Source organism: Helianthus annuus, chromosome 13 (assembly GCF_002127325.2).
Source record: "Helianthus annuus cultivar XRQ/B chromosome 13, HanXRQr2.0-SUNRISE, whole genome shotgun sequence".
In the NCBI taxonomy this organism is placed as follows: Eukaryota; Viridiplantae; Streptophyta; class Magnoliopsida; order Asterales; family Asteraceae; genus Helianthus; species Helianthus annuus.
In genome coordinates, this window is record NC_035445.2 from 117,440,111 (window position 1) to 117,447,105 (window position 6,995).

A 6,995-nucleotide genomic window follows, 5' to 3' on the forward strand; every position below is an offset into this window, starting at 1 on the left:
ACCTCCTTTTCCAAGAAAATGGTTCCAATTTGAAGTTTTCCAATAAAATAGATGCCTACTTAATGCACCTTGACGCATATATTCATAAACAAGAATTCTTTCGAGCCCTTCGGCTAAATACCCAAAAAGTGACACCAAATGTCTGTGTCTAACCTTTGTTAAAACTAAAATTTCTGATTCAAATTCATCTAATGGTTTGTTGCAAATCACACCAAATTCCATTCTTTTGACTGCTATTTTTGTGCCTTCGTCTAACTGGCCCTTGTAAACGACCCCGAACCCGCCATGCCCGAGCTCGCTTTCTTTTGCGAAATTTTGATCACATTTTTTAAAACTTGAACGAAAATGATCATGTTTCCATACTTGATTACAGGGGACACACTCGAACCACTACCAACACTAGCATGCATCTGTGTGTCATTGGCGATTGAAATCCTGACTGTGTTATCCGAGTAAGACAGGTCCAGGAGGTGAATAACAAGTGAGCTCGGTGGTTCACTTGAATTAGCTTTCTTCAATTTGCATAAGTAGAGACCTAAAGGGACGGTTAAAAGCGCTAAACCAGCAAAAACCGCAACAGGAGTGAGGGACAGAACTACATTTGGTTTCTTCTTTAGCTGTATAGTGAGAACACCACCAATTCCTGAATCACTAGTACTAGGAGTAATCAAATGTGAAAGTTGGCTGCTACTGTCGGGCTCGGAACCCGAGGGTGAACTGGGTTTAGGAGGAATTTTCGATGAACTCGATTGAAACAGTTGGTTCCCACTTAGAACAAGTTTCATGGAGGGATTGTACTTAAGCTGAGGAGGGGAAAAATTATTGTGGCTCAAATCCAACCCTTTTCGTAACTGTTTTAATACGTTAGGATCTGTTGTGCTGAAAAGGATTGAAATTAGGAAGGGGTAGATGAGTGTTATGCTTAACATTAGGTTGAATGTGTGGCGGTGGTAATCTACCATTGATGCAGAAGGTGTAACCGGTGCTGCGGGAATAAGGAGAGAAGTGGTATGAAAGTTAGAGGTGTTCAAAACTATCCGTATCCAAAAATCCGATCCGAAATATCCGATATCCGAATCCGAAATATCCAAAAATTCAGATATCCAAAATTTCGTATATCTGAAATTTGGATATCCGATTTTTTCGGATTCGGATAGTGATTTTAAAATTTTGGGATATTTCGGATATCCGAAAATTTAATTCTATATTTTTTGGATATCCTAATATCCGAAAATATGGAAATAAAATCTCGATCCAAAGTTTTTTACTTAACCCATGCCAAAAGTTAATAATTTCCAACCTACCCTTTTGTCATAGTTACCAGCATATTCAGGGGCAACGTATCCAAACGTCCCAGCTACCCGAGTCGTAATTGACTTCCCACCATTCGAGACGAGTTTCACCAGTCCAAAGTCCGAAACTTTGGCTCGAAAAAAATCACCAGGTAAAATATTGGACGATTTAAGATCCCGGTGTATAAAGCACTGATGAGCCAAAGTATGAAGATATTCCATATCTCTAGCCACATCTATTGCAATATTTAACCTCCTTATCCAAGAAAGTGGTTCCAATTTGAAGTTTTTCTAATGAAATAGATGCTTACTTAATTCACCTTGATGCATATATTCATAAACAAGAATTCTTTCAAGCCCTTGAGTTGAATACCCTAAAAGTGACACCAAATGTATGTGTCTAACCTTTGTTAAAACTGAAATTTCTGATTCAAATTCATCTAATGCTTTGTTGTAAATCACACCAGATTCCATTCTTTTGACTGCTATTTTTGTGCCATCGTGTAACTGGCCGTTGTAAACGACCCCGAACCCGCCATGCCCGAGCTCGCTTTCTTTTGCGAAGTTTTGGTCGCATTTTATAAAACTTGAACCGAAATGATCATGTTTCCAGACTTTATTACAGGGGACTCACTCGAACCACTGCCAACACTAGCATGCATCTGTGTGTCATTGGCGATTGAAATCCTGACTGTGTTATCCGAGTCAGACGGGTCCTGGGGTGAATAAAAAGTGAGCTCGGTGGTTCACTTGAGTTAGCTTTCTTCAATTTGCATATGTAGAAACCTAAAAGGGTGGTTAAAAGGCTAAACCAGCAAAAACCGCAACAGGAGTGAGGGACAGAACTACATTTGGTTCCTTTTTCAGCTGTATAGCGGGAACACCACCAATGCCCGAATCAGCAGTACTAGGAGTAATCCCAGGTGAAAGTTGGCTGCTGCTGTCGGGTTGGGAACCCGTGGGTGAACTGGGTTTAGGAGGAATTTTCGTTGAACTCGATTGAAACAATGGGTTCCAACTTAAAACAAGTTTCATGGAGGGATTGTACTTAAGCTGAGGAGGGGAAAAATTATTGTTGCTCAAATCCAACCTTTTTCGTAACTGGTTTAATACGATGGGATCTGTTTTGATGAAAACGAGTGAAATTAGGAAGGTGTAGATGAGTGTTATGGTAAAAATTAGGGTGAATGTGTGGTGGTGGTAATCTGCCATTGATGCAGAAGGTGTAACCGGTGTTGCGGGAATGAGGAGAGAAGTGGTATGAAATTTAGAGGTGTTCAGAAGTATCCATATCCGAAAATCCGCTCCGAAATATCCGATATCCGAAACTGAAATATCCGAAAATTCGAATATCCGAAATTTCGTATCCGAAATTCAAATATCCAAATTTTTCGAATTCGAATTCGGATAGTGATTTTAAATTTTTTCGGATATTTTGGATATCCAAAATATCATAAAATTTAATTTTTACTTTTTCGGATATCCAAATATCCGAAAATATGGAAACAAAATCTCGATTCAGAGTTTTTTACTTAACCCATGCCAAAAGTTAATCGTTTCCAACCTGCCCTTTTGTCAGGTTATACACACACACACACACATATATGAAGAGAAATGATAGTTACCAGCATATTCAGGGGCAACGTATCCAAACGTCCCAGCTACCCGAGTCATAATTGACTTCCCACCATCCGGGACGAGTTTTACCAGTCCAAAGTCCGAAACTTTGGCTCGAAAATCATCGCCAAGTAAAATATTGGACGATTTAAGATCCTGGTGTATAAAGCTCTGATGAGCGAAAGTATGAATATATTCCATACATCTAGCCACATCCAGTGCAATATTTAACCTCCTTTTCCAAGAAAGTGGTTCCATTTTGAAGTTTTTCCAATGAAATAGATGCCTACTTAATGCACCTTGAGTCATATATTCAAAAACAAGAATTCTTTCGAGCCCTTCGGTTGAATACCCTAAAAGTGACACCAAATGTCTGTGTCTAATCTTTGTAAAAACTAAAATTTCTGACTCTAATTCATCTAATGATTTGTTGCAAATCACACTAGATTCCATTCTTTTTACTGTTATGTTTGTGCCATCGTCTAACTGGCCCTTGAAAACGACCCCGAACCCGCCATGCCCGAGCTCGCTTTCTTTTGCGAACTTTTGGTTGCATTTTTTAAAACTTGAACGGAAATGATCATGTTTCCAGAATTGATTACAGGGGACTCACCCGAACCACTACCAACACTAGCATGCATCTGTGTGTCATTCGCGATTGAAATCCTTACTGTGTTATCCGAGTCAGACAGGTCCAGGAGGTGAATAACAAGTAAGCTCGATGGTTCACTTAAGTTAGCTTTCTTCAATTTGCATAAGTAGAGACCTAAAGGGATGGTTAAAAGCGCTAAACCAGCAAAAACCGCAACAGGAGTGAGGGACAGAACTACATTTGGTTTCTTCTTTAGCTGTGTAGCGGGAACGCCACCAATGCCCGAATCACCAGTACTAGGGGTAATAAAAGGTGAAAGTTGGCTGCTGTTGTCGGGCTGGGAACCCGAGGGTGAATTGGGTTTAGGAGGAATTTTCGATGAACTCGATTGTAATAGTGGGTTCCCACTTAAAACAAGTTTCATGGAGGGATTGTACATAAGCTAAGGAGGGGGAAAATTATTTTGGCTTAAATCCAACCCTTTTTGTAAATGGTTTAATACGTTGGGATCTGTTATGCTGAAAAGGATTGAAATTAGGAAGGTGTAAAGGAGTGTTATGGTTAAAATTAGGGTGAATGTATGGCGGTGGTAATCTACCATTGATGCAGAAGGTGTAACCGGTGCTGCGCGAATGAGGAGAGAAGTGGTATGAAAGTTAGAGGTGTTCAAAACTATCCGTTTCCGAAATATCCGATATCCGAATCCGAAATATCCAAAAATTCGTATATCCGAACTTTCGTCTATCTGAAATTTGGATATCCGAATTTTTCGGATTCGGATTCGGATAGTGATTTTAAATTTTTTCGGATATTTCGGATATCCGAAAAGTTAAATTTTTTTTGGATATCCGAATATCCAAAAATATGGAAATAAAATCTCGATTCAAAGTTTTTTACTTGACCCATGCCAAAAGTTAATCGTTTCCAACCTGCCCTTTTGTCACGTTATATATATATATATATATATATATATATATATATATATATATATATATATATATATATATATATATATATATATATATATATATAATGAAAATGTTTGATAGTTACCAGCATTTTCAGGGGCAATGTATCCAAACGTCCCAGCTACCCGAGTCATAATTGACTTCCCACCATCCGGTATGAGTTGCACCAGTCCATAGTCCAAAACTTTGACGCGAAAATCATCGCCAAGTAAAATATTGGACGATTTAAGATCCCGGTGTATAATGCTCTGATGAGCCAAAGTTTGAAGATATTACATACTTCTAGCCACATCCAATGCAATATTTAACCTCCTTTTCCAAGAAAGTGGTTCCCATTTGATGTTTTGAAGTTTTTCCTATGAAATAGATGCCTACTTAATTCACCTGGAGGCATATAATCATAAACAAGAATTCTTTCGAGCCCATGAGTTGAATACCCTAAAAGTGACACCAAATGTCTGTGTCTAACCTTTGTTAAAACTGAAATTTCTGATTCAAATTCATCTAATGCTTTGTTTCAAATCACACCAGATTCCATTCTTTCGACTGCTATTTTTGTGCCATCATCTAGAGGGGCGGTTAAAAGCGCTAAACCAGCAAAAACTGCAACAAGAGTGAGGGACAGAACTACATTTGGTTCCTTCTTCAGCTGTATAGCGGGAACACCACCAATGCCCGAATCACCAGTACTAGGAGTAATCTCAGGTGAAAGTTGGCTGCTGCTGTCGGGCTGGGAACCCGTGGGTGAACTGGGTTTAGGAGGAATTTTCGATGAACTCGATTGAAACAGTTGGTTCCCACTTAAAACAAGTTTCATGGAGGGATTGTACTTAAGATGAGGAGGGGAAAAATTATTGTTGCTCAAATCCAACCCTTTTCGTAACTGGTTTAATACGTTGGGATCTATTCTGCTGAAAACGAGGGAAATTAGGAAGGTGTAGATGAGTGTTATGGTTAAAATTAAGGTGAATGTGTGGCGGTGGTAATTTACCATTGAAGCAGAAGGTGTAACTGGTGCTGCGGGAATGAGGAGAGAAGTGGTATGAAAGCTAGAGGTGTTCAAAAATATCCGTATCCGAAAATTCGGATATCCAAAATTTCGTATATCCGAAATTTGGATATCCGAATTTTTCGGATTCGGATAGTGATTTTAAATTTTTTTGGATATTTTGGATATCCGAAATATCTGAAAATTTAATTTTTCTTTTTTTTTCGGATGTCCAAATATCCAAAAATATGGAAACTAAATCTCGATTCAAAGGTTTTACTTGACCCATGCCAAAAGTTAATCGTTCCAACCTGCCCTTTTGTCACGTCCATTATATATATATATATATATATATATATATATATAAGATAGTTACTAGCATATTTAGGGGCAACGTATCCAAACGTCCCAGCTACCCGAGTCATTATTGACTTCCCACCATCCGGGACGAGTTTCACCAGTCCAAAGTCCGAAACTTTGGCCTGAAAATCATCGCCAAGTAAAATATTGGGCGATTTTAGTTCCCTGTGTATAAAGCTCTGATGAGCCAAAGTATGAAGATATTCCATGCCTCTTGCCACATCCAATCCAATATTTAACCTCCTTTTCCAAGAAAGTAGTTTCAATTTGAAGTTTTTCTATTGAAATAGATGCCTACTTAATTCACTTTGATGCATATATTCATAAACAAGAATTCTTTCGAGCCCTTGAGTTGAATACCCTAAAAGTGACACCAAATGTATGTGTCTAACCTTTGTTAAAACTGAAATTTCTTATTCAAATTCATCTAATGCTTTGTTGCAAATCACGCTAGATTCTATTCTTTTGACTGCTATTTTTGTGCCATCGTCTAACTTTCCTTGTAAACAACCCCGACCCTGAAACCGCCATGCCCGAGCTCGTTTTCTTTTGCGTAGTTTTGGTTGCATTTTATAAAACTTGAACCGAAATGATCAATGTCCAGACTTGATTACAGTGGACTCACTCGAACCACTACCAACACTAGCATGCATCTGTGTATCATTGGCGATTGAAATCCTGACTGTGTTATCCGAGTCAGACGGGTCCAGGGGTGAATAAAAAGTGAGCTCGGTGGTTCACTTGAGTTAGCTTTCTTCAATTTGCATATGTAGAAACCTAAAAGGGTGGTTAAAAAGCTAAACCAGCAAAAACCGCAACAGGAGTGAGGGACAGAACTACATTTGTTCCTTTTTCAGCTGTATAGCGGGAACACCACCAATGCCCGAATCACCAGTACTAAGAGTAATCCCAGGTGAAATTTGGTTGCTGCTGTCGGGCTGGGAATCCGTGGGTGAACTGGGTTTAGGAGTAATTTTCGATGAACTCAATTGAAACAGTGGGTTCCCACTTAAAACAAGTTTCATGGAGGGATTGTACTTAAGCTGAGGAGGGGAAAAATTATTGTTGCTCAAATCCAACCCTTTTCATAACTGGTTTAATACCTTGGGATCTGTTGTGCTGAAAACGAGTGAAATTAGGAAGGTGTAGATGAGTGTTATGGCTAAAATTAGGGTGAA

At 38.9% G+C, this 6,995-nt stretch overlaps 1 pseudogene; it reads right to left on the reverse strand.

The window, feature by feature from the left end:
- Nucleotides 1–2,090: 2,090 nt before the first annotated feature.
- Nucleotides 2,091–4,102, reverse strand: LOC110901564 (annotated as a pseudogene).
- Nucleotides 4,103–6,995: the final 2,893 nt, after the last annotated feature.